The following is an 8,114-nucleotide window of genomic DNA, read 5'->3' on the forward strand; positions in this document are numbered from 1 at the left end:
GGAACTCTGTCTTCTAAATGTCATGAAACAGCAACACAAGTTGGTTGTTGGGATGATAGCACTATATACTACTAAAGGTTTCATTATAAATTAAAAACATAGGAACAAGAAAGTGTAAACATATGTGCCACAGAAATAAATCAGTTTTGTTCAGGGGTGAAAACAAAATCAGAAGATGTAAAACTGCTTCAGTCTGTGCAAAAGCTTAGTTGTGGAAAGTCCTAAAGAAACTTATGCCGAATCTGAAACATTTTCACAAAAGAAGGCTGTTTTTAAATCGAGAACTCATTGGATTCAGCCTGACAAAAACCTGCAGAGGTTGTACATCTGGAGTTACTTTAAATTAATTGAAAAAACAAACTTAATGCCATTTCAGTTAATAGAGTATTGCCTGATGTGAATTTGCTTTACAATTCCATAAAAATAGGGTTTTGACTTCATGGCTTGTTAACAGAAAATGTTTTTATTCACAATGCAGACATCGAACAATCTAACATTTCTTTGAAAACAATTGTCAATTTGAACAAATATGAGAAATCAAAGTTCCGTTTAATGCTGCTAGAAATTACTCTTTCATGTCCTTGTGGAGTACAGTTTACATTGTAACAAAAATAAACCTTGCACCCACATGGTAGCTGTATTTATCTGAAGCAGACAATTAAGAGGCATTTTGGTTTGAAAGGATGTAAAAGTTATTACCAAACAGAAGCAGCTTGTTAAAGTACATTCAATAAGTCCACCATTGCCTTGTGGTAAGAATGGATGAAGACAGTGATAGAAGTTTACTGTTAAATCAGGTCCAAATTTGAGAAGTCTGATCAGCCTAGACAAAAAGAAAATAATTACAGGATGAAACTTGAGAAAAGTTCCAGATTGAAAGTTGAGAATTTGCAGCATTCAGAGCAGAATATTTTATTTTTTTCGAAAGAAAACATGAATGGAGAAAGTTATTTTAGCAGAGCAATCCTGTTGAATGATTTAACATGATAACCTGAAATTAAATGAAAAGTTGATGCTGAAGTAAATTACACATCCTAAAGTAATTCAATTTAGTTCATTATAACTGAATTCAAAAACATCATGGTTCCAATACAGTTACATGATTTAGGTATGAACTGCCTCTTCTTAGTAAAAAACAATCACACATATTATACTCAATATATAAATAATACTTTAATTAATAAAATGACTATATTTCTTTGCTGTTAGAACAGACATGGGATGGGTGATATAATTTCCTGCGCAGTCTAATAGACTGTGCAACCAACCTGCAGTATTTTTGTTGCAAATAAATAGGTAGGTGGATAAATTGAATGTCACATTTGGCTATATTACAACATCAATTACACTTCAAAATGAATCTATTACTTGTGAGTTCTTGGAATACAATGAAGACACAATGAGCATTATTTAGTAACGACACAATTACAATGAAAAATCTATTTAGTTAAACAACGTGTCTGCAATATTCCATCAAAGTTACAGCTGCAGTTCAAGTGAAGTAGGAGGTAAAGCCCATGTTCTATATATTACTTTCCTCTCTTTCTTCACTTGCTGCCATTTTACACAGTTTCATCAAAGAGAAGAATCTGGGCAGCTTTAAAAATTGACTGTGTATACTTTTATACATATTCACACCTCCATGCACCAACCAACAAATTCCCCCTCCCCCACCCCAGCCTTCCATGGCCACAAATGTTCTTTTAATTTTAAAGAGAATCTCTACAGTGTGGAAAGAGGCCATTCAGCTCATTAAGTCTGCATAAAGCTTCCAAAGAGCATCCCACCTAGACCCAGCATGCCACCCTATCTCTGCGATGCCAAATTTTACCATGCTAATCCACCTAACGTTCTCATTCCTGGACACCATGGACAATTTAGCATGGCCTATCCATTTAAGCTGCACATGTTTGGACTGCAGGCAGAAGCCAGGGCACCCAGTGGAAACCCATGCAGACGGGGGGGAGAATGTGAAAACCGTACACAGATAATAAGATAAGAACACATGATGTAAGGAATAACGGATCAGCTAACAGGATGCAGAGCATAGGGATAAATTGTTTTCTTTCCTGCTTGGCAAGTTGTCATAAGTGGAGTAGAAATAAGTGCTGTAGAAATCAATGCTGGTACCTCAACTATTCAGAATCAGATGGGTAAATGTGAAGTTGTTGACACTGATAGGAGAATAAAACAGCTATTTGAGTGGATTGTGGAACTCAGTGGTACAGAGGGATTTGGGTGTCCTGGTACATGAATCGCAAAAGTTAGTATTGAGGTACATCAAGTGATTAAGATGACAAATGAAATACTGTTGTTTATCGCAAAGATAGTGAAATATAACAATAGGGATGTTTTACTGCAGCTGCACAGGGCAATGGTAAGACCACATCTGGAATGCTTTGTATAGTTTTGATTTTGCTTTAGAAATAGCTCAGAAATGGCTGCTCAACTCAATCTCATGTTGAAGGGCTTGTCTTATGAAGAAAGGCTGAACAGGTTAGGCTAATAAGAATGAGAATGATCTTATTGAAACATATAAGATTTTGATAGGACTGGATAGGGCAGGTACCTAGACGATTTCTTTTCTTGCGGTGAGACTCAAAAAAGGAAAATAGTTTTAAGAATGAATTCTCCCTTTTAACACAGGAATGAGAAGAATTATTTTTCCTGAGGATTGATAAAGAGTGGAATTATTTTCTCCAGAAGGTACTAGAGCTTTGTCTTTAAAATTTTTCAAGGCTGAATTATATAGACTTTTGATAGACATGGAGTTAAGGACTATCATGGACAAATTGGAAAGAGGAACTGAGACGAGAGCCAGATTGACCATAATCATATTGAATGGTTCAACAATCTCAAAAGGCCAAATGGCTTAATCCTGCTGTAATGTTCTATGTCCCTATATTCCATTTCACTCAATAACTTGAGTCATTGTTGTCTTGATTTCCAGAAATTCTCACACATCTTACCTTACACTTGTTCTACCATAACTTAGTCTTAATTAATAATTTATATCTACTTTCTAATTTGAAACTCATTTTCTGAAATACTAACTTGCATCAAGAAATAAATCAGGCAGCACGGTGGCTCAAAGGTTCACACTACTGCTTCACAGTGCCAGGGACCTGGTTTTAATTCCAGCCTTGAGTGACTTTGTGGAGTTTATGCATTCTCCCCGTGTCTGTGTGGGTTTCCTCCAGATAGTCCGGTTTTCTCCAACAGCCCAAAAATGTGCAGCTTAGGTGGATTGGCTATGCTAAATTGCCTGTAGTGTCCAGGAATGTGAACGTTGCTTGGAACTTACATGGTAAAACGTGAGGTCCCAAGGATACGATGGGGAGCTGATTCTCAGTGGGATACCCTTTGGAAGATTTGTGCAGACTTAATGGGCTGAATGGCCTCTTTCCACACTGTAGAGATTCCCTTTAAAATGCAAAAAACATTGTCGCCATGGAGGACTGATGTGGGGGAGGGGTGTATTACCTTGTGATTCCTTATCAAATGTCTTTTGGAAATCCAGGTGCAACACATCTATTGGCTTCCTTTATCAAATACAAATCTTATTTTGTTAAAACTCTAGTAGATTAGTAAATATAAATTGACTTCCACCAAGCCATTTGGCACGGCCTGATCACATCATGATTTTATCGGTATAATAAGAACTGCCGATGCTGGAGATTCTGAGACAACAAAGTGTAGAGCTGGATGAACACAGCAGGCCAAGCAGCATCAGAGGAGCAGGAAAGCTGACGTTTCGGGTCTAGACCCTTCTTCAGAAATGGGGGAGGGGAAGGGGATTCTGAAATAAATAGGGAGAAAGGGGGAGGCGGATAGAAGATGAATAAAGGAGAAGATAGGTGGAGAGGAGACAGACAGGTCAAAGAGGCGGGGTTGGAGCCAGTAAAGGTGAGTGTAGGTGGGAAGTTAGGGAGGGGATAGGTCAGTCCAGAGAGGACGGACAGGTCAAGGGGTCAGGATGAGGCTAGGAGGTAGGAGATGGGGTGGGGTTGAGGTGGGAGGAGTGGATAGGTGGGAGGACAGGTTAGGGAGGCGGGTACGAGCTGGGCTAGTTTTGGGATGCGGTCGGGGGAGGGGAGATTTTGAAGCTTGTGAAGTCCACATTAATACCGTTGGGCTGCAGGGTTCCCAAGCGAAATATGAGATGCTGTTCCTGCAACCTTCGGGTGGCATCGTTGTGGCAATGCAGGAGGCCCAGGATGGACATGTCATCCAAGGAGTGGGAGGCGGAGTTGAAATGGTTCACGACTGGGAGGTGCAGTTGTTTGGTGCGAACCGAGCATAGGTGTTCCAAAAAGCGGTCCCCAAGCCTGCGCTTGGTTTCCCCGATGTAGAGGAGGCCACATCGGAATCAGCGGATACAGTGTACCACATTAGCAGATGTGCGGGCGAACATTTGCTTGATGTGGAAGGTCTTCTTGGGGCCTGGGATGGGGGTGAGGGGGGAGGTGTAGGGGCAGGTGTAGCACTTCCTGCGGTTGCAGGGAAAAGTGCCGTGGGTGGTGGGACTGGTGGGGAGTGTGGAGCGGACAAGGGAGTCACGGAGAGAGTGGTCCCTCCGGAAAGCAGATAAGGGTGGGGAGGGAAAAATGTCTTTGGTGGTGGGGTCGAATTGCAGATGGCGGAAGTGTCGGAGGATGATGCATTGGATCCGGAGGTTGGTGAGGTGGTATGTGAGGACGAGGGGGATTCTGGTTTGGTTATTATTGCGGGGAGGGTGTGTGAGGGATGATTTGCCGGAAATGCGAGAGACATTGTCGAGGGCATTTTCGACCACTGTGGAGGGGAAGTTGCAGTCCTTGAAAAATGAGGACATCTGGGATTTCCGAGAGTGGAATGCCTCATCTCGGGAGCAGGTGCGGCGGAGGTGAAGGAATTGGGAATAGGGGATGGCCTTTTTGCAGGAAGGTGGGTGAGAGGAGGTGTATTCTAGGTAGCTGTGGGAGTCGGTAGGCTTGAAATGGATATCGGTTTCCAGGTGGTTGCCAGAGATGGAACTAGAGAGATCCAGGAAGGGGAGAGAGGTATCGGAGATGGTCCAGGTGAACTTAAGGTTGGGGTGGAAGGTGTTAGTGAAGTGAATGAACTGTTCGAGCTTCTCGTGGGAGCACGAGGCAGCGCCGATACAGTCATCGATGTAACGGAGGAAGAGGTGGGGGATAGGGTCAGTGTAGCTTCGGAAGAGGGATTGTTCCACGTAACCTACAAAGAGGCAGGCATAGCTTGGGCCCATGCGGGTGCCCATGGCTACCCCCTTTGTCTGTACGAATTGGGAGGAATTGAAGGAGAAGTTGTTAATGCTGAGGACGAGTTCAGCTAAGCGGATAAGAGTGTCAGTGGAGGGGGACTGGTCGGGCCTGCGGGACAGGAAGAAGCAGAGGGCCTTTAGGCCACCTGCATGAGGAATGCAAGTATATAGGGGCTGGACCTCCATGGTAAAGATGAGGTGTTGGGGACCAGGGAATCGGACGTTCTGGAGGAGGTGGAGGGCGTGGGTGGTGTCACGGACGTAGGTGGGGAGTTCCTGGACCAAGGAGGAGAAAATGGAGTCAAGATAAGTGGAGCTGAGTTCGGTGGGCAGGAGCAGGTGGAGACAATGAGTCGACCAGGGCAGTCAGGCTTGTAGATTTTGGGAAGGAGATAGAAATGGACGGTACGGGGTTGAGGAACAATGAGGTTGGAGGCTGTGGGTGGGAGGTGACCTGAAGTGATGAGGTTGTGGATGGTTTGGGAGATGATGTTTTGGTGGTCGGGGGTGGGGTCATGATCAAGGAGGCGGTAGGAGGAGGTGTCGGAAAGTTGGGGCCAGGCTTCGGCAATGTAGAGGTCAGTGCGCCATCTCCTATTCCCAATTCCTTCGCCTCCACTGCATCTGCTCCCGAGATAAGGCATTCCACTCCTGGACATCCCAGATGTCCTCGTTTTTCAAGGACCACAACCTCCCCCCCCTCAGTTGTCGAGAACACCCTTGACCGTGTCTCTCGCATTTCCCACAACTCATCCCTCACACCCCCTCCCCACAATAATAACCAAAACAGAATCCTCCTTGTCCTCACGTACCACCCAAATAACCTCCGGATCCAACGCATCATCCTCCGACACTTCCGCCATCTGCAATCCGACCCCCCTACCAAAGACATTTTTCCCTCCCCACCCTTATCTGCTTTCCAGAGGTACCACTCTCTCCGTGACTCCCTTGTCTGCTCCACACTCCCCACCAGCCCCACCACCCCCAGCACTTTTCCCTGCAACCGCAGGAAGTGCTACACCTGCAGCTACACCTCCCCGCTCACCCCTATCCCAGGCCCTAAGAAGACCTTCCACTTCAAACAGATGTTCACCTGCACATCTGCTAATGTGGTGTACTGTATCCGCTGTTCCCGATGTAGCCTCCTCTATATCGGGGAAACCAAACGGAGGCTTGGAGACCGCTTTTTGGAACACCTATGCTCGGTTCGCACCAAACAACTGCACCTCCCAGTCGTGAACCACTTCAACTCATCCACCCACTCCTTGGACGACATGTCCATCCTGGGCCTCCTGCATTGCCACAATGATGCCACCCGAAGGTTGCAGGAACAGCATCTCATATTTCGCTTGGGAACCCTGCAGCCCAACGGTATTAATGTGGACTTCACAAGCTTCAAAATCTCCCCTCCCCCGACCGCATCCCAAAACTAGCCCAGCTCGTACCCGCCTCCCTAACATGTCCTCCCACCTATCCACTCCTCCCACCTCAACCCCACCCCATCTCCTACCTCCTAGCCTCATCCCACCCCCTTGACCTGTCCATCCTCTCTGGACTGACCTATCCCCTCCCTAACTTCCCACCTACACTCACCTTTATTGGCTCCAACCCCGCCACTTTGACCTGTCTGTCTCCTCTCCACCTATCTTCTCCTCTATCCATCTTCTATCCGCCTCCCCCTTTCTCCCTATTTATTTCAGAATCCCCTTCCCCTCCCCCATTTCTGAAGAAGGGTCTAGACCCGAAACGTCAGCTTTCCTGCTCCTCTGATGTTGCTTGGCCTGCTGTGTTCATTCAGTTCTACACCTTGTTGTCTCATGATTTTATAGGTATCCTGCTATCACCTGTTGTTGAGACCATCCCTACTCCTTTCTATTATTTTTCTCATTTTTGGTTTGGAACTGTGAATTGAAGTTGAGAATTTAATTTTGAAGAGCAGCTTGTTTCAAAATCAAAGAGCAGAGAACAAAAGACTAATGTATGCTGCTGGGAACTGGCCTGGAAAGATAATGCAGGTTAATTACTGTTTGCATCGATTGGCTTCAGAATTCGAACTGGATACACTGTCCTACATCAGAGATAATAAGAACTGTCGATGCTGGAGTCAGAGATAACACAGTGTGGAGCTGGAGGAACACTGCAGGCCAGGCAGCATCAGAGGAGCAGGAAAGTTCCACACTGCCTACCTGCACTCACCTATCACCCTCCCACCTACCTTCCCCAGGCCAACTCCTCCTCTCTCTATTTATTTCTGAGCTCCCTTCCCCCTCCCCCATTTCTGAAGAAGGGTCCCAACCCGAAATGTCAACTTTCCTGTTCCTGTGATGCTGCCTGGCCTGCTGTGTTCATCCAGCTCCACACTGTGTTATATAGTCCTCTATGTTGTAATACAACCCAAAGCCGAAAGATTTTGTAAAGTCCTGATATTTATCATTGAAATGGTCATCAAACTCACAAATTACAATTTTTGTTGTTATCCCTACAAAATACCTTTTCAATACTTACACCATTTCTTTGTTTTCCATTATCAATTCCCCAGTTATGCTGTCTAGAGGACCAGCACTGGCTTTTGTTACTCTTTTCCTATTCAATTACTTCCGAAATTCTTACTATCTGTTTCTGTATTACTAGCTAGATTTAAGACCATAAGACCATAAGCCATAGGAGCAGAAAATAGCCCAACGAGTCTGCTCAGCAACTTACATGGCTGATAAGTTCCTCAACCCCATTCTCCTGCTTTCTCCCCGTAACCCTTGACCCCCTTGATAATCAAGAACCTATCTATCTCAGTCTTAAATGTACTCAATGATCTGGCCTCCACAGCCTTCTGTGGCAGTGAATTCCATAG

At 44.9% G+C, this 8,114-nt stretch overlaps 1 long non-coding RNA gene across 1 annotated transcript in view; it reads right to left on the reverse strand.

Annotated features, from left to right (window-relative positions):
• Positions 1-632: 632 nt before the first annotated feature.
• Positions 633-8,114, reverse strand: part of LOC125481057 — a 56,866-nt gene continuing 49,384 nt past the window's right edge. The window contains exon 3 of the long non-coding RNA XR_007262221.1: positions 633-823. This is a non-coding gene — a long non-coding RNA (uncharacterized LOC125481057). The remainder of the gene's footprint in view (positions 824-8,114) is intronic.

Source organism: Rhincodon typus, chromosome 1, assembly GCF_021869965.1.
Source record: "Rhincodon typus isolate 14 chromosome 1, sRhiTyp1.1, whole genome shotgun sequence".
NCBI classification, from domain to species: domain Eukaryota; kingdom Metazoa; phylum Chordata; class Chondrichthyes; order Orectolobiformes; family Rhincodontidae; genus Rhincodon; species Rhincodon typus.